The 21218-nt window shown below is 39.0% G+C and overlaps 1 long non-coding RNA gene across 2 annotated transcripts in view; it reads right to left on the minus strand.

Moving 5' to 3' along the window:
* Window positions 1-1257: 1257 nt before the first annotated feature.
* Window positions 1258-21218, minus strand: part of LOC149792888 (uncharacterized) — a 277792-nt gene continuing 257831 nt past the window's right edge. Inside the window, exon 2 of one of the 2 annotated variants that reach the window (XR_016422661.1) lies at window positions 1258-1492. This is a non-coding gene — a long non-coding RNA (uncharacterized LOC149792888). Of the gene's footprint in view, window positions 4729-21218 lie in introns of both variants that reach the window. The other variant, XR_016422660.1, reaches the window with a different exon arrangement.

Here is a 21218-nt window from a genome sequence, read left to right on the forward strand (position 1 = left end):
ATACGTAAATACGTAGATACGTATATACTTGGATAAATAGGTACGATGATAGGTCAATGGAGATATTTCCCCTTTCAAAATAGACAGAGAAGCAACCTAAATCTTCTGTCGGTTGTCCTACTGGGAACAGATCATTACTCCCCTCTTGTTATGTCAGATATCGTCCTATCTGAATTCAAACAGATACCAAAGGCTATCTGGTCAATCTAAGCATGGCAGACCAAAGCAAAACTAGTTTCATAAGATTAATGTTCTTCCTAAAGGTTATTTAATCACTGACTCGCATTAATATCTCACGAGACATATCAGTTCTGTTTTCGTCTAAATTACACAAATGAATGAGTGAATTAAATTCATTACATGGTTTAACTACATTATTTTCAGCGAATACACACACACAAACACACACACACACGTATATATATATATATATACGATTTATTAACAAATAGAGATAAACAGTTTTAGTAATATTAGTATTATGTATAATACACGCTTATTAGAAGAAAAGAAAATAAATTACAAAAAAAAAAAAAAAAAAAATTACAAAGATAAATGTAATCAACATATATACTAGTATAATCATTATAGCTGTTAAAGTGGTTATCAGAACTCAATTTATTTAATAAAAATATGATAAAAATATGGTGTGCATTACGGTTACTATCAAGTATTTTATAAATAATTAATCAAGTATTTTATAAATAATTAATCATATTATATTGATAATTAATTAAAAATTCAATTTCATTTTTTAAAGAATTAGTAAACTTATTTTTATGTTATTAGATTATACTTTTACCAATTAAGATTTTCTGCAAAGTAAAATAATATGAAATATTCATATCTAATTGTAAACAGGGGACATAATTCAGAAAAAATAAAAAAAAAATAAAAAAATAAAAAAATAAAAATTAATAAAAAATTACTAAATGTCATATAGTGTTTTAGAATTTAGACCTTTTGGATATACCGTGTTAATGACGTAGGCAGTGATATTGAATTCAGTTTGAATTCAGTCTGATGAAGCATTAAAGCGAAACCGGTCACACATTCTACGTGTTGGTGTTGTTTATTTTATAATTTATATATATATATATATATATATATATATATATATAGAGAGAGAGAGAGAGAGAGAGAGAGAGAGAGAGAGAGCTTATAAATGAACACTAGACAGAACGGAAAGTGCTTTCCAAGGATTCTATTGGAGAATGCTTGATAACAGTAGGCAGAATTAATAGTCAATACAAATAATACAGGTTAGAGAATTTTAACTCGTACTCGACGGAGATTCGAACCCAGATCCGTGAGTAAACGGCATCCATCGCCGTAACTGCACACATCAGCCCATATTTAATCATGACTAAGCACACATCTCCAAAATGTAATGCAACTGAGCCGTTGTTAAATGCAGTCGGGTGTAGCAGGAAAAACTCGCATGACGATCTAGTAATTAATTCTCATCTATCTACGTAGTCCTTCCGGATTCCTATGAATGAAATCAAGGTACATATGATTAATTATAGAGAATTATACATATACATCAGTCAGAACGGAAAGTACTCTCCCTGGATTTTATAGAACAATGCTTATCTATCTATCTATCTATCTATCTATCTATCTATCTATGTATATATATTTAGGTTATTTTGCTTCTCCGCTTTTCCCTATTTCCAATCTCCCTACTGTCTTGCCTCTTTTCGGCACTCAAATTTTGTGTGGGGTGGTGGATACGTAAGTATGTAGATACTTGAATACGTGGATACATCAGTGAATATGTCCGTGGAGCTATTTCCCCTTGTGATTTCAAGCTTTGTTCGCCTCTACCGCCAACTTATGTCCGTTGCCTTTCCAGACATCCGGTCCCTTTGACAAATGGTTTACGAAACAATTTCTTTCAAATATACTCTCGGAGTCCCTTATCTTTTCAGTCTTGCAGGATAATTGCAGGCTGACTAGATTACTTTCGATGAGGCATTTCAACCCCCAGAAATTTTCGTGTGGGAGCCCCGCTCCTTATTTAGCTTAGCCAACCAGGATTAAATATGTTTACCGCCTTTTATAACTAGACGCCAACATTGAGTCAGCATGACTTATAGAATTCCAAACAACAAATCTGGAAAATTTCAAATCTGACAGTTTCTATATTACATCGAAGGTAACCTTTATTTTCTAGTCGTCTAACGGTTAAGTAAACGAAGGCATTAATTAAGAATCACTTCCTGTCCCGACACAGACCTTTTAAATTATTGAAGTATAGCGATTTAGCATGCAACTTTCCCCTTAAATCTAATTAATTGTACTCTAGCTCAAATTAATGTGTTCTTCATAGATCGTTAGAAATTTGCATCCTTACAATCTATGTTGCTGGCATACATGAGAGTCTGGAGGTCACACATTAAATGTTGATGGTTTTATCTAGGAACTTCGGCATCTTCTACCACTAAAGACCCCGCTGCCCGTTATCTGTCGTATGTTTAATGGATGTTGTGAGAATTTGCACATTCAGCACTATATAAACTTTAAAAATTGTTTATTTAAAGGCGCGATAGCCAGCAATGAAAACTAATGTTTCAGCACCGCTTACGTTCGAAACCGATATTTCATCACTAATGCGAATTCAGATCATGTTATAATGGCAGTTTTTATTTCATTTTACTTTACATGTACAAGTTCAGTCTCCAAAGAATCCCAGGGGTGTTTCATGGTCAGACAAAGACCACACTGCAATTATCCCATTACTTGTAGAAGATTATTCTTCTTCGTGCATGAATATTTAAGCGCTTGACCAAAGCAGATAAACATCATATCAATTCCTGTTGAAATCTCCGTATATTAGATTACTCATTTAATTTTCCGAAGTTAGGGAGAGCTGGGAATTTCATACGAATAATTTTCGACTCTCCGATATCTAATTATTCTTAAAAACTCTTAGTCCTGTCATTCTATAGAGAAATGAAGTTATTATATCGATTATATTTGTTTAAAAACACATTCTGGCTCAAACGAAAATTCCTTGCATGTCTCAGTCTTTTTTTCTTACTTTATCTATAACAGTTACTTTATAGGTCTCACAGAAATATATAATCTTTTAATTCCATTGAGCTCGGAAACAAATATATAGTCTAATTAATTTTATCTATTGGGAGTGTCAGGAGTACTGCATTGTATGTATATACACATAGGAATCATGGGAGTGACATAAGTACTGCATTGTAAATAAATACACATAGGAATGATGGGATTATCAGGATTACTGCGTTGTAAGTACATACACATAGGAATGATGGGAGTGACAGGAGTGCTGCATTGTAAGTATATACACATAGTAATGATAGGGGTATCAGGATTACTGCATTGTAAGTAAATGCACATAGGAATGATGGGAGTGACAGGAGTGCTGCATTGCAAGTACATACACGTAGTAATGATAGGGGTATCAGGATTACTGCATTGTAAGTACATACACATAGGAATTCGGGATTATCAAGATTACTGCATTGTAAGTATATGCACATACAAATGATGGGATTATCAGGATTATTGAATTGTAAGTATATACACAAAGGAATGATGGGATTATCAAGATAACTGCATTGTAAGTACGTGCACATAGGAATGATGGAATTATCAGGATGACTGCATTATAAGTATATACACATATGAATGATGGGAGTGACAGGAGTGCTGCATTGCAAGTACATACACATAGTAATGATATGGGTATCAGGATTACTGCATAGTAAGTATATACGCATAGGAATGATGGGAGTGTCAGGAATACTGCATTGTAAATAAATACACGTAGGAATGATGGGAGTATCAGGAGTATTGCATTGTAAAAATACACACATAGGAATGATGGGAGTATCAGGATTACTGCATTGTAAGTACATACACATATGAATTATGGGAGCATCAGGAGGACTGCATTGTAAGTACATACACATATGAATGATGGGAGTATCAGGAGTACTGCATTGTAAGTACATACATATGGGAATGAATGGAGTATTGGGAGTACTGCATTGTAAGTACATACACATCGGAATGATGTGAGTTTCAGGATTATTGAATTGCAAGTACATACACATATGAATGATAGGAGTATCAGGAGTACTTAATTGTAAGCATATACACATATGAATGATGGGATTATCAAGATTACTGCATTCTGTCTACTAACGGGAATCCGTCTACCATTGATAAGTGAGACCACGAAAAGATAATATAAATGGGCCATTATTGCTGACATGGCAGATTTGGCTGTAGACACTAACAAAGCGCTTGCATTTATTTTGCAGTTTTCTCTCCACTGACTGTGGATATGCTTAATCACATGTGCGCAACTTTTTCAATAAAAACCACCTGCTATGTGTTGAAGAGTCTAATTTAAAATTTTGATTTTGAAAGGAAACTATAAACAGATTTCAGATTTATTCTGGACTAATACAACCTATCTGGCAAATGTATACAACGGTTGAGACAATGAGATAAAAGCTAGGTCATTATAAAGCATGTACCGGTATATGTGCTGGCATTCTTTAGATAGAGTTATGTCTATTTCATGCATACCATATTAGAAGTTAGGAAATTTCTAATATGGCTGTTGACTTTTGAAAAACTTACCTTATTCTAATACTGGTTCCGTTCGGCACTCGAAATATTTGCATGGGCAAATGTATTTGGCTGTTATCTTTCAACTATTTTCATGGAACATTTCAGCTGCAATAATGTAATATTTAGAAAATGAAACATCACTGGTGTTAACAATTTGTACATATATCAAGCAAGATGTTGGTTAACAATGAATGAAAACAATATATCTGAATTACAATATGTCTATTTTATACATTTGCATGTAGCAATGATAAATAACTTAAACCAGAATAATAGCTGAATGCTTGTGACGAAATTAGCAGCATTATTGTTTTACAGCATTATTCAGAAAATGTCTTGTAACATTTTGTATGCACTCAAAAACAGATAATGATTTAAGAGTGGAAGTTTGGAAAAGAAAACACGTGATCAATAAACTGAGTTCTCAAAGTAAAATACTACCCCATATATTGCCTGCATTATTCATGCAAAACATATGCTTGACAACCTATAAAGTTTCAGGATTCGTCTAAATATGGTTTTTCGGTTTGTGAATTATAAGGATACTTTAAAAGTGAACAACAAATGAAATACACAAACAGCTGACAGCAGCGCAACTGCTAATTACTCACAATTACAGAGCCTGCATTATTGCATTGTCTTTGCTAAATTGTCCAACAAAAGAAAATGTGAGTGAAAATTGCATCTTCTGACGCATCTGTGAGGCATGGAGAGATGTGGTCTCGGACAAATTTGACAAAGATAGTTTTGTAATAAATCTTTTCTTGGTATTACTTCTACCCTGGTTTGTTAGGCGGGGAGAGGATTTTTGTAAAAAATAATATGTATATTATTGTCATATCTGGTAACATAATTTAAAGTCAAATGGTTTTGACACTGCTTACATGGTACTGATATATATTTGACCACTGTTCAATCATTTTACAGATCCACTTTAATAATAATTTAATGCGTCATGGGTATTTTGCCAAACATAGAAAACAAGTAGGCTTATCGTTGGCACTTAGTGAAATTTCACTTCATTTTGAAGTGATTATTTTATGTCACTTCATTCTCTTGCACCCAATAGTACACGTGTCTCTACAGTTCAATAATTACGTTTCGCATTTAACTTCATTAACTGCAGCTCCTTAGCCAGCTCAATGGTCCGAGTTTATTTCCCTGTTTATGTCAAAGTTGTACCTCCTTAGTTGTTGAAACATACCCTCCCTGTACATATCCCTGTACATATCCCGTAATCTGTTTGTATCCTGTATTATTTTGCTCCTTTGTTAGCTAGTCGAATGGATACCTTTTCATGATTGTGTGCACCATCGTTGCTCCAAGTATATGCCAAAGTTGTAAATACGATGAAGGGAATCGTTGGTAGCACCTACCATTGGTTTGCCTGCTAAAATAATCCTGTTATAGATGGATTTTGATGTGAATGTTTCCTTTTTATCTGCCTGAGAGCATACTTTTGTTGGGGGAATATATGGCATCATTAATCCGGGTCTGCATGGTGACATAATTCTGTTAGGAAAGGAATACATGATCATCTTATATATGGATATATTTTCTCTGGATCATCTTGGGCCTTTCTGTTATAATGTGATTTCATGAAAATATGATGTGTGTTTAACAGAAAATTACTCAATGATTTCCTTCCAGTGTACTATGGCACACTATCGGTATTTATGAAAATATTTACTGATTTGATCATAGGGACACAATTCAATGTAAATGGATGCTGTTATTTATGTTTGTAAATTAAATGGGCCTTTCTCAGAGGTAGTTACTGGAATAATTCCAGCACATATATTCAACAGTAGTAGACATTGGGTCGTATTTTTCAATTTATGTTGTCATTTTAGTACAGGCTTTCAAACCATAATGGTAAATACTGGACTTGCGAGGGGAATCACTCATGTGATATTAGGAACGTTGTCAATTAGATGTAGCGTAAAATGTCCACTATACGTATGTTTTCACACGTCTTTCGAACGAAGTTTTCATGTTTCAATCAGAAATATAGCGTTGACTAGATTTATTTATATATTGACGATAAAACCTGTGGACAAAATATATATTTTATTCGATTACTTTATTAATGTAATCAAGTTAGTCTCTGCAGTGTCTCGAAACTACTGACATGGGGTTAGATTGATTGACGTCAAGTTGGTTACTTATTCCTTATTCCTTATTCCCGATTGAATAAGGAATAAGTAACCAGTTACCGATTGAATAAGGAATAAGTAACCAGTTACCGATTGAATAAGGAATAAGTAACCAGTTACTTATTCCCGATTCAACTATTTATACATACATTTGGTTACTGATTCCTTATTCACAGCCAGCTGGGTATTCATTATTTATTTATAGTTCCATAAATAATTGGTTATAACTTCTTGAAGATTAAAAGCCCTTCAGGGCATGCATTGATGTTATTCTAACCCAGTTACAGAAATAAGAGTGTTCTTTGGTGCCAGCTATATATAGCTGACTAGAGGCAAATCACGGACTATATGGAGGAAGTGGTTAGGATATTGATAGGTATACATAATTACTAATTTGAAAAAGGATTTATTAGTTGTGTTAGATGTTGGGGTCGCGTCCTGTTTTGCATGGCGCGAAATATTAGTATTTGTATCCAAAAGCTCACTAATGGCTCAAGTAAACGTGAAACCACAAAAAACCATACAAGTGTGAAACTGGAGATTTCTCTTATGTGGTCCTAATGTGGTTAGAGAAGAATTATTTCAAGTATCTTCGGGTTTCGGAAGCCCTCAGTTGTCATCGAATGTTGTATTGAAGTCCTTGGAACTGGGTAAAGAAACATACGGGTAGGTGTATGAAACACGCTCAGTGTGAGGCAAATCTAATAATACTTAGTGCGAATTAAACGCGTACCTAAACGATTTCGATTGCAACTTCTGATGAACAGTTTCTATTCAGGAATCTGTTCCAACATAAGCCAAAGTCATTGAAAGAATTTGTTTAACCGATTTCCAGAACTTGTTGCTACTTAAAGGGGGTGGGTGGGTAAAGGATATGCGGCAAGCAGATAATATCTTAATTATACAAGTGGGCCAATAGTCTCCTCTTTGCACAGTTTTGACATGGACTTTTCACAGACATTTTATATCTAGGTGGTAGTGTCGAGCCACGAAATAAGTCCTGATGAATGTCATCGAGAGGAATCAGCAAAAAAAAACGCGGACAACCTATGGGCACCGGGTATGAAAAAGACGCACAATCTGGATCGATTGCAAAGATTGTTATTATTGAACCCCTAACTAGAATATATCGATTTCAACGCGTCTCGGAGAACATCTAGTTAAGGATCTCTTCCAACTGTATGAAAAGTTTAAAGAAAATTAATCGACGCGATTTCTTGGAATCCGGAGACGAATATATGACAGCTGTAACAATGTCCATTGGCAGATTACCTCTTCAGTCCATATCTGGTTCCTACAGTTCACCACTAAAATTATATTGGCTTTTTATTATTGTATGATATTTTCAAAACAGATATATATATTTGACTCCCAAAAGCATTTTTGACGGCGTTTGTCTAATGCAAGCGGAAAACATACGAGGGTCTTTACGGATACCAGCATTATTTAAAACCATTATAATCTATGAACAGATTGCAGCCAAAGATTGCGATGCTTTAACCCTTACTCGGAGAATTTTCATTTCAACCCCTGTTTGACATTCGGTAAAGAGTAACCAATCCCAAGAGTAGGAAACCTTAGAAGAGAAATAGTCGAGATGATTTCTAAGAATTTGCGGTTAAATAAAAGAGGTCGAGCACAGCACATGCGATCAGAATATTATACCTTAAGTAAACAGTTAGGTCTCTACGTCTCTTTAGAGAGTTCTGACAATGGACCTTCCTTCATATTTTATCTCTGTGCGAAACCCGCGAAGGAAGTCCTGACGAATATCGTCTATAGGAAACAATAATGGGTACAGGGTATGAAAAACACTAAAATGTTCATAGATTGTATCAAACTAACTGAACCTCTTCTAATACGATTTTAATTACACCGCCTCTTCGACATTATCTAAATAACAGAAAGGAAAAGTGGAAGAAAACACACCGAACGAATTTCCAGAAATTCTCAGCTAGATAAAGTTAGTTGAGCACAAAACATGACATGATATATTATAAATATTATAATAATTTTTACATTTGAGCTAATAAGTATCCTATTTATACAGTTTTTACACATACCCATCCATGATATTGTAATACATTGAGTATCAGCCATTTGCATATAGCTCTCCATTTTAAGGATTTCATAGATTTAAGTGATCACCTGGTTGGTTTTGGGAAGTAGGCGTCCTCAACCCGACTAATTAGCCTATTGCGAAGGCAAAACATCACAGATTGTAGTGCGGATGAGATTACAGGATGGATGCTTTAATTTTATTGTGAATTAAGGTTAGAGTAGCATAAGTGTCCATGGAGATGAGTAGTCCCTATTATTAAAACCTAACTGTATGTAACGATGATGTGAGTGCATTTGCAGTATTCGTGATGGGTGAATAGTAAATTGTGCAATATAGTAATTTAGAAGGGACGGTTCCGTTCTCTGGAGACGACATGAATTGTTGTCATAATGAAAGATATGGTGGAAGGTTATAGGAGAAATGAGGCTCAAAAGAACAATTTGACTGGTCTGATGAAGCACGAAACAGAAAAATAAGGGGCGCCATAGGGGTTACCGGCTATGAAAAACACGCAAATGTTAATAAACGGTATCAATAGTTTGTACTCATGGAAACCTTACTTTGAGGACTTTGATTTCGATGCCACTTATACTGTTTTGAAACAGGACCCCTATCTAACAGCAGAAAAAATTTAAAGAAAATTCGTCGAGCCGATTTCGAGAAATTTGCGACTAAATAAAGGAAGTCGAGCAGATCACATGCCGTAAGATTATATACATGTGAGCCATTAGTCCCCTCTTTATAAGTCTTCACATGAGTCCTCCATGGATTATTTTATCTCTAGAAGATAGAGTCCACCTATGAAGAAAGTCCTGACGAATTTCGTGCAGACGAAACAGCAAAATAAGGGGCGCCATAGGGGTTACCGGCTATGAAAAACACGCAAATGTTAATAAACGGTATCAATAGTTTGTACTCATGGAAACCTTACTTCGAGGATTTTGATTTCGATGCCGCTTATACTGTTTTGAAATAGGACCCCTATCTAACAGAGGAAAAAATTTAAAGAAAATTCGTCGAGCCGATTTCGAGAAATTTGCGACTAAATAAAGGAAGTCGAGCAGATCACATGCCGTAAGATTATATACATGTGTGCCATTGTGTCCCCTTATTTTACTGCTGGGTTGAATAAATTTACGTTTGATAATTTTGGTGAATTGCGGTCATAGTTAACACATGATGTCATTCATGTATATGACGTGGTCATTGGTTTTGCAATTCAGTAGCTCGACTTTAATCACGTACTGGTTTATGTTCGCCAATGCGCTTAGGAGATCGTTGTGTTTATCGCTCGTGGCGTTGAAGCTGTCCACCGGAATGGCCTACATTCCTTAATCTGACCTGTTTCAATAAACAGCCTCGCAGAATCAAATCCGTCGTCATGATCGCACCTGACTTCAGGTCGTTATGGAGCGCATTTGCTATCCTTATCGGCCCTTCAGACTTTTCTGAATAGAGTGTAGTAACCGACATCGCGGGCAAGGCGATGGTACGCGACTATTCCTTCGATCCAAAACCATCCTTTATGTCACGCAATTTTGCGAGTTGCCAAGGTTGACAGTGCCGACCTTTGTACGCTTCAGCATGGCAGATGAGCCGTTTAAAGCTGGTGATGGTTCTCGCCGTGGCCTAAGGCGGTTGATGGACTTTAGGGTCACACCAGTTAAGGCGCCTAGTGGCGGACATGATGGTAGCTAATTGCACGCGGTCACCGCCGCCCTGACAGAGGTAGCCAATGACGTGAGGCAAGCAAATTTGGGTATCGAAAAAGACACCGAATTCTTTGTGATTTAAGATTGCAAGGAAGTTTGCTATGTTGGACACCCGTATGCGAATATCCATGGCCAATGTTCTAGGTTGCGAGTTTCTCCATATGTTAGAGGATGAGGACTTCAAAATTTCTTTTTGTAGCATCACATGCATGTATGTGTCATGGGTGGACATCAAATCATTTTTGCGGCAGATTGAGAAATAGTATTTAGTTCTCCACCGCAAAAGAACGACTGAAGTTGTGATCTCCATTTGTTCTTTGTTATACATAACATATATTGAAACCCATATCTCTAGAAATCGACCCCATAAATTTTCAATAAATTTATCAAGTGATGGAGCAGATCCAAAGGCAGAATTCTCCAAGAGGCGCTGATATGAAACTTATCGCAGTACAGTATCTGTAGCTACACAATATCGATACAATCGACAGCCATATAACGTTTTTTTCATATCCGATACCCAGAAATCCCCCCCCCCCCTCATTTCAGTGATTCCTCTCACTTCGTCAAGATTTAGTTCGTGGTTTCTACATATTACCAGACATAAAGACTCAAAAATAGCCAATGTAAAACTCTGTAAAGAGGTATTAATGGGACTGTGTATATATATATATATTCAATTTAATCAGTGTTACTAAAATCTCCTAAAGGGCTGTAACACTCCACTAATGTGGGTATCCATAACGACTTTCCCAGTAATCACTTTGTTCTCGATTAATGCAGTTAATATTTCTTGTAGGAGACAAACATATCCATATGTACAATCTATCAAAAGAAAGATCGATCACGGGGTCATTTAGGCGAGAACCGTAGGATCTAGATTAGGATAGAAGAGGCAATATCCTATTGGTCATCGTTATAACGATCGTATAATGATCTCATTGGGTTTGAAGGGTTGTCATAGCCGGGGGCGGATGTGGGAAATAAGCACCCACTTTCCTTGGAAATCTCCCAATGGCTTGCATCTGATAGAGCCTCTGGCAACCATATTCAGCTCCAGGCCTTAACGAGTGGCGGAACCTGTTTAAACTGATTGGAGAAGGGATGACAGGCTAGCTTCTAGCGCCTCAAAACCAGATGCTTCGGGCAGATGGGGTTCTTTAACCTTAGGAGAAGGTAAACTCCGATTTCAAACCTTCGCTGCCTTGCGACTATACCCTCTCATGTGAAAGGCTAATGGAGTAACCCCAACAGAAAATCAGGAGACGGAGTCCCTAAGGCTTGTCCTCTCCCTTGGATCCATCCGCTGCATGGAGATGGGGGGGGGGGGGGGGTCAGCTGCATGGGCAACAGCTCATTCTCCATATCACCCTGCCCAGGCTTGCGCCCTACATAGGACACTTCAACTTCGCTCCACAGCGTCGACACAACACGGGAAGCAGCAGTTTACCGTTTATAAGTCACCGCTCGATTTGCCTAGAGCCAGACGCGAGTCGTTGCTTCTGACGGTGGGAGAGACCAACGTGTTTTACTGGACAGCTACAGCCCGCCACAAACTGGGCAGCCCCAGCCAATAAGGTGCCCTCCCGCCACAGTTCGCCTGCCTTGCTGGGTGTGTAAGGCTTAAGGTACGCGAGAACCTGACAAGCGGACTGCAACTACTGTACCAAGAAATAACAAAATAAAAATAAAAAGACTTTCAGATGATCTCCAGACAATCAGTGATGTTCGTAAGACTTCAGTCATCAACGACGAACTTGCAAGGCTCCAGGTCGACATTGCCTCACTACAGGAGACACGACTACCAGATTATGGGTACCACAGAGAAAAGAGCGCAGATGAAGCCAGAGAGTTTGGTGCTGGATTCGCTGTCAGGAACCTTCTGCTGTGGATGATAGAACCCTGCCAACAAGGAAATGGAAGACTGATATCCCTCCGCCTCCACACCACAAATGGGCCTGTCAACCCGATCAGCGTTTACGCTCCCACACTAAGATCGTGCACAGATACCAAGGATGAGTTTTATGATCAGTTAAGCTCGGTCATCGACAAAATTCCCAAGGCAGAGACCTTGATTTTGCAGGGCGACTTCAATGCTAGGGTGGGTGCCGATCATGACTCATGGCCCTCCTGTCTTGGCCAGTTTGGCGTTGGGAAGATGACTGAGAAAGGGCAGCGCCTTCTAGAGATATGCTCGTCTCACAAACTGAGCATCACCAATTCATTCTTTCGGACAAGGCCACAGCACAAAGTGTCTTGGAGGCATCCCCGGTCTTAACACTGGCACCAGCTGGACTTGATCGTTACAAGACGGTCAGCCATGAAGGGTGTGCTTTTTGCCCGTACCTTCCACAGTGCTGACTGCGACACCGTCCACTCCCTGGTGTGCTGAAAAATGAAGGTTCAGCCAAAGAAGATCCACCGCTCTAGGCATTTGGGTCAACCAAGCATCGATCTGAGCAAGACATCAAATCCAGAATAGGCTGAGGAATTCACCTATGCTCTTTCCAACACGTTTGACTCAGACCCACCCGACGACAGTGCCAAATAAAGATGGGATCACATCAGACAGAATGTATACAGCACAGCCACATCTTTGGTAAGATTACTACTCTGAACTATACTCCAAAGAGAACCACGTGACCAAGAATGCCCTCAACGCTATTCAAAAGGTCCCTCTCTGGCCGAACTGGACGAGAAACCTACTGTAGACGAACTAAAGAAGGCCTTAGAGAAACTGTCCCTAGGTAAATCCCCAGGGAAGGAAGGACAGCAGAACTCATCAAGTGTGGATGTAGCGTGCTGCTTACGCACCTGCACGACCTCCACTGCCAGTGCTGGGACAAAGATGCAGTGCCTCAGGACTTTTGAGACGCTAACATCATAACCCTGTACAAGTACAAGGGCGACAGAAGCGACTGCAACAACTACGGGGGCATGTCACTTTTCAGCATCGTGGGTAAAGTTTTCGCACGCGTCATCCTGAACAAACTGCAGACGCTTGCTGACAGAGTTTACCCAGAGTAGCAGTGCGGGTTTCGCGCAGAGAGGTCCACAATCTGCATGATCTTCTCTATCAGGCAACTGCAGAAAAAATGCAGAGAACAACACAGACCCCTCTTCCTGGCCTTTATAGACGGATTCTTCACAATCCTGGCGAAACTTGCTTGCCCTCCAAAGCTGCCAAGCATGATCCAGTCCTTCCACGATGACATGAAAGGCACAGTGCAGTACGATGGCTCAACATCCGACCCCTTTGACATCCGCAGTGGAGTTAAATAGGGATGTGTCCTTGCCCCCACGCTCTTCGGCATCTTCTTCGCAGTCCTGCTCATGCACGCCTTTGGGACGTCCACAGAAGGGATTTACCTGCGCACACGATCACACGGCAGACTGTTCAACCTTGCACGAGTGAAGACAAAGAGCAAAGTGCGTGAAGTAACCATCAGGGACATACTCTTATTAGACGATGCTGCTCTAGCCACCCACACAGAAGTTGAGCTTCAGCGCCTGGTGGCCCGCTTTGCTAAAGCATGTGATGAGTTTGGGTTAACCATAAGCCTAAAGAAAACAAACGTGATGGTTCAGGACGCGGATCCCCCAAGCATCATCATGAACAACTACGAACTTGAGGTGGTGAGTCAGTTCATGTACCTCGGCTCTACCATCACCAACAGCCTCTCGCTCCAGGTTGTCGCAGAGGGTGTGGAACAACAGCATGCTGACCAAGAACACTAAGATCACCGTGTTCTGTGCATGCGTGCTAAGCACTCTCATGTACGCCAGTGAAACCTGGACTCTGTACGCCTCACAAGAGAAAAGACTGAGCGTCTTTCACATGCGATGCCTCATAACGCATACTCGGGATCACCTGGAGCGATCAAGTAACAAACAACGAGGTGCTCGAGCGTGCCAAGATTCTCAGCATGATCACACTCCTCTGCCAACGCCGCATCAGATGGCTGGGCCATGTACGTCGGATGGATGACGGACGGATCCCCAAAGACATTCTTTATTCGGAACTTGCCTCTAGCAAAAGGTCGATCGGACTGCAACGTCTCCGCTTCAAGGATGTCTGTAAGCATGACATGAAAGCCCTTGAAATCGATTTCAATATCTGGGAAGAGCTTACTCTAGACAGATCAAGCTGGCGACATGCTCTGATCACTGGTCTGAAAGCCGGAGAGGACAAGCAACGCTTGCTAGCTGATGAAAGACGATCGCAGAGGAGGAAGAAGCAGCTCCAACCAACACCTGACGCAACCTTCAAGTGCAGCAAGTGCAGCATTGACTGCCACTCCCACATCGGACTACTTAGCCACATCAGACGCTGCACAACCACCAACCGGGACATCTCTCATGGGCGCAGTTCCATCGTCTCTCGAGACTAACGGATCCCAACAACAACAATGAGCTCCTTATTTATCTTAATCAGCTCGAAAATTCTCATTTAAATATTTTCTACTGTTATAATGGGTCCCTAACTAGATACTGTCCAACAGACACCGAAACCAAAATCCTCTATCTATCTATCTCTCTATCTATCTATCTATCTTCTTTTTCTAACCGAGAAAATCTCAAAATCGGCTGTCGAATTTTTAAAAACTTTTCCTCATGTTGGAACCGATACCGGGTTAAATCCAGCTGAAGATGCGTTGAAATCAAATTCCTTTTAGAAGGGGTTTAAATATTACAAATATTTAACGAATATGTCCACATTGTGCGTAAGTTTTCGTACCCAATAACCATAGGAAGCCGCTAATTTCGCTGATTCTTATCGACGAAATTCTTCAGGACGTCCTTCTTAGGTCGCCTCAATCCAACAGAGGTAAAATCGTAAGGAAGGTTCCCTTTAAAAACTCTTCAAAGAGTGATCGTACTGTCCCAACTGTATACTTAAAATATAATTTTCTTATGGCAGGCAGTGTACCCAAATCCGTTATACAGCCAAACGTTTCTCGGAATCGGCTCGACTAGTTTTCGTTAACATTTTCCCACTGTTGGAGCACTTTTGTTTATATTTGACTTAATTTATATCTTATTTATTTATTTGTCAGCTTTAAAATCTTTTTAATTTTTAATGTGATATGTCAATATAATGTAGTTTCGTTCAGTAAGAAATAGTCTTTTTCCAGAAAATAGTTTGCCCTTGACTCTTCATTTTTGTAAACATAAAGCTGACCTGTTTCTCGACTTTAATTCAAAATTAGTAATAGTCAAGCGAATAAGTTATTTTTTATTTATTTGTATTGTGGGAATAATAAGGTTGAGATCGTGGCTGTTTTGGATATATGACACTCGACTTGTAAATAGCTTTTAGTGAAGTAAACAACTTTTATTCTCGGAGTAATAAGGATACAGGGGCTACGTGATATTTTATATATAAACATGATCACGTTATCCTCTATTTTGCAATTAGAAATTTCCAAAATTGCGGATTACTTAGATTAAATAGTGATATTTAGAGATCGATCTCACAGTCTGGACTTAAAAACGCTTGATGTCAAGTCGTATCCTTCTGATGTAGCCAGTTTTTTAAATTATATGTTAATTTTTCTTCAGATTATTTGGATTCTAAAAGATTAATTCATTTCTCTGGAAATAATTGCTGTGCTCATACAGAATTCTTGAAATAAGACATTTCGTAAAAATACTATTATCGCCTTCCATCTTGGATTCTTCGTCGGGACTCGAACTTGAAATCATCAAAACATTTTATTATTACGACTTCTAAACTTTTATTCGTGGATTATACTTGGAGTTTGTTTTTTGGATTTGATTTTTAAAACCGTAAGTTCTTATTCTTTTATTTTTACAGCATTTTCCCAAGTTTGTTGTTTTCATTCTTTCTTGCGATGCTGTTCGAGCCTAAACATGTAACATAAGAATTGTGGGCTCATCCGGGATTTTGAAATTTGGCTAAGATATTTTAGAAAACGTTGTTGTCTTTTTAATTTGAATTCCCTATGTTTTTGAAGTCTTAGTGAAATCGACCAACATTTTCTACAACGTCAACAAAAGTGGAAATCTTTCTGTCAAATCTTACCCAGAAACAATAAAATCTTTTAAAAAAGATGAATTGATTCAACTTTCCAGAAAATACGATATTTCTGAGGTAAAGGCTTCCTTAACGAAACAAGAAATAAGAAACATTTTGGTTCAGCTTTTGGCGGAAAAGAATTTGTTTGGATAAAAATGCTTTGCTTTTGATCAGTAAGTTTGTATCAGACTATGAAATAAAAGTGAAGGAATAAGAATTAAAGTACAATACAAGCGGGAAAAGAGAAAGAAGGATAAATGCAGTTACAAGAAAGAACAAATGCAGTTACAATATGAGAGAGAGAGAGAGAGAGAGAGAGAGAAAACGTGGAAGCGTTGTGCGTAGCCATTCCGATCTATTAACTTACGATTGGCAATGTACAAGGATCCCGACCTGTCAGACTTCCGATTCCCGATCATCCAAGCTTTGTAAGCTAGGGCTCAGGTAAAGGAAGATAATAAACCTTTACGTAAATTAAAATTACCGGAAGCCATTACAGATATCTGACGCCAAGATTTCAGAATGAGCAAAACTGTGACGCGTCTCTACGTGCAAACGCAAAGAAAGCATTATCGGGTACCGTGAGGAAGTGTAAGAACGGGCGTTCCTCTAAATTCCTTACTCGAAAAGGTTTAATGTATAGGGAATACTCTACACTTGATAGGAAGTTCTTGCAACTAGTGGTCCCCCATAAATCCAGGTCGCATATACTCGAGGTCACGCAGGAGTCGAGTATGGAGGGTCATTTAGGCATGAAGAAAACAACAGAGAGGGTACTAAGAGAATTTTATTGGCCTGGTGTCAATAGCGACGTAGCGCGGTTCTGTCGCTTGTGCGAAGTTTGTCAGAAAACTGTCTCTAAGAGCAGTGTAACTAGAGTACCGTTAGGTCAAATGCCATTGATAGATACTCCGTTAAAAGAGTGGCCGTTGACATTGTGGGACCTATCTGTCCACATACAGATCGGAATAACCGACACATATTGACGCCGGTAGATTGCGCTACCAGATACCCCGAAGCCATAGCTTTGACATCGATTGAAACCGAACGTGTATCCGAAGCGCTTGATGACATGTTCAGCAGGGTCGGAGTGCCCGAAGAGGTTCTTACGGATTGTGGAGCTCAATTCACCTCAGATCTCATGGCATAAATTAGAAGGTTGTTGTGCCTTAAACAGTTGCGCACGACACCCTACCACCCATTGTGCAATGGGTTGGTAGAGAAATTGAACGGGACGTTGAAGCAACTGTTACGACGGAACAAACTTAAAGACCTAATAATGTTTCCTACCTTAAATAAACTCAGTATGTTTTTGTTTCTTCTATGTTTTTTAATTTCATGGTGTTTGTGTTCGTAATCTTATCATTATATATGTTTTTTTTATCTTGTATGTGTTGTCTAATGTTGTAAAGCGCTGAGTAAAGATTAGGCGCTATACAAAGTTCTTATTATTAGTAGTAGTATGTATGCTGAAAGACCTAAGGATTGGGATAGGTATCTGAATGCAATTCTGTTCGCGTATCGTGAGGTTCCTCATAAAAGCTTTGGATTCTCCGCGTTTGAACTATTGAAGGACAGTTCGTGGTCCTATGCGCATTTTACTCGAACTGTGGTCAAACGAAGTCGCGGACGAAGAAATCAAGACTACTTACCAATACGGAGTAGATTTACGCGAACGATTAGAGAGTACATGTCGAATGACGCAAGACAAACTCGCGAAATCTAGTCGTAGGTACGCGAAGTACTACAACCGAGGAACGCGGAGTAAGACGTTTGATGTAGGCAATCAAGTGTTCGTGCTTCTCCCAACAAATAAAAATAAGATGATATTCCAATGGAAAGGGCAATACGAAGTCAAACAGGTGAAAGGCGAAATGGACTAAATCATTGACGTGGAGGGTAAGTCCAATATATTTCACGCCAATATGCTTAAGTTCTACCTATAAAGACCTAGACAAATAATAAATAAAGGGGTCTTGAATGTAGGATGCATAGCGGTGATAAAGGATAAGTCGTGTGACGAATCGGAATCGTCTCCAGTACAGAAATACCCCTTGAATACCCCATTGACGTAGGGAAAGAAGGTATTGACCAGATCAATGTATGCCAGAATTTATCAGTGGGTCAGCATACACAGATATCGGAGGTTTTGTCCCAATACCCTGACGTGTTTACGGACAAACCGGGCCGTACTGGATTGATTCAACACGAGATCAAGTTGAATACCTCTGAGCCAATCAGGATTAAAGAATATCCAATACCCTTTAATGCGCGGGAGACAATCAACGAAGAAGTGGGGAAAATGTTAGACAAGGAAGTGATAGAACCTTCCAGTTCCCCGTACTCGTCCCCGTTGTGTTAATCGGAAAGAAAGACGGGAAGAACCACTTCTGCATTGATTTTCGGCAATAGAACAAAATCACCGTGTTCGACGGAGAACAAATGCCAGATATGGAAAGTTTATTTTTGAACTTGGCAGGTCATAAATACATTCCCAAATTAGACCTTACCAAGGGATATTGTCAGATACCAATCGCTGAAATGTCCGCGAGTTAACGGCATTCGCGAATCCGAAAGGTCTTTATCAGTTTAAAGATACGCCTTTCGGTTTAGTCAACGCCGGTGCGTCATGCATTCGTCTCATGGGCAAACTGTTAAACGGTATGGAAAACGTCGACACTTTTGTAGATGATATCTTTGTTTATACACATACCCATGTATGAACATGTTAAGGTATTACGGGATCTGTTCGATAGACTTCACACTGCAAATCTTAAAGCCAAGCCCACCAAATGTAGTATAGGGTATTTCAGCATAGAGAGTTTGGAACATCTCGTGAGTGGATTCGGTCAGTTGAAACCTCGCCTAGATAAAATAGGAGCAATCAAAGATGCACCTAGACCAGAAACTATAAAACAAGTACGATCTTTCCTATGTTTGATTGGGTTTTACAGGAAATGTGTCCCCAATTTTGCGGCTATTGCCAGCCCATTAACAGACTTGATTAAGACAGGGCAACCGAATAAAGTTCCCTGTGGTGTGTCCCAGGAAAAAGCATTTAATGCTCTAAAACAGAAACTGGTAAGTGTACCAATCTTAAAGTTACCAGAATTGAACAAAACTTTTGTGCTGAGGACTGATGCGTCCGATACGGGTCTTGGGGCTGTTTTACTACAGAAGCAAGAGGGGATGAAATAAGCCATTGCTTATGCAAGTAGGAAATTGCTCCCTAGGGAGAAAAACTACTCCGTGATTGAGAAGGAGTGCCTAGCCTTAGTATAGGGGATAGGAAAATTCCATACGTACCTTTTCGCGAGAGATTTTACCTTACAAACGGACCATCAGTCGCTCTTATAATTGAACAAAGCAAAGGTCACCAATGCAAGATTGGTGCGTTGGGCGTTGTCTTTGCAATCGTATAGTTTCCGGATCGAAGTGATTCAAGGATCGGAAAATGCGGGTGCTGATTTTTAAGTAGGGTGTAATTAGCAGATCATTTTCGTTCAGTATTCAAATTGGAAGTTATAACAATTGTTTATGTTCACATTCCGTGATTTTTCTAAAAGTGATACCACTTTTTTTAGAGGGGAGGTATTGTCACGGAATTAAATTATTTTATTGATTGAATACATGTACTCGGGTTTCGTTTTTTGTCAACGTTGCCCGAGGATGATTTATGTATATTGTGTCGTATTTCGAAATAGTGAGTTCGGTTGATCCCATGCCGCATGTGCGAAGTGCTATCGATGGGACGAACCAATGCATATAATGCACAGACTATGTTTGTGTATAAATATTTCACCGTACGTAAGTTTCTTTACAATACGGAATAGTCTTGTCAGCCGGTAGTCTGCTTCAAAAACTTGCACATCTTCAGCTGTAGAGGTATGTAAGTTTATTAATTTCTAGTTTATAAGCTATAACTACTGTACTACCACGTTTATTTTTTAATCTTTGCTATGTAGCTTTGGTTTACGAAGTATAATGCACATATTTCTATTCTCGTTTTCTACTTAGCAAGGGATTTATATTAGTAATGAAAAGCTACATTTTCTCAAAAAAACTGTTTAATATAGTAGGATTTTTATCGAGCAAGATTAGGTTTATTTTTTAACTTGTCATTATTGTGCTGATAATGTAATCTATATAACTTACCGTGTATAACGTCATTACGTTATTATGCCCGTGTCATGTATAGTATACTGTATTGGATATATTTTCAGCTGTCTGTGACTGGAACGTCTGTGACCGAAGTGTCTGTGTCTGTGTCTGTGACCAGAGTGTCTGTGTCTGGAGTGATCGGAGTGTCTGTGTCTGGAGTGACCGGAGTGTCTAATGTCCTCGGTGTCCGGATTGTCTAATGTCCGGGGTGTCCGAAGTGTCTAATGTCCGGAGTGTATAATGTTCGGAGTGTTCCGTGTGTTTCGAAGTGTCCCGAGTGTCCAGAGTCTGTAGCAGCTGTGAAGTTGAAACAAAGTGTACTGATGACGGAATGTCTCCGTACATGTAATTTGTTAGCCGTGGGCTAATTTTGGGGTTCGTAAAACCCAGCGTATCTTTCGGGACTGTACAGATAAGTTGTATATCTGTCCCTCTCGAGGGCTTTTAAACAAGACCACGTAATG

This window comes from Sinohyriopsis cumingii, chromosome 8 (assembly GCF_028554795.1).
Source record: "Sinohyriopsis cumingii isolate HCF-2022 chromosome 8, ASM2855479v2, whole genome shotgun sequence".
Lineage (NCBI taxonomy): Eukaryota > Metazoa > Mollusca > Bivalvia > Unionida > Unionidae > Sinohyriopsis > Sinohyriopsis cumingii.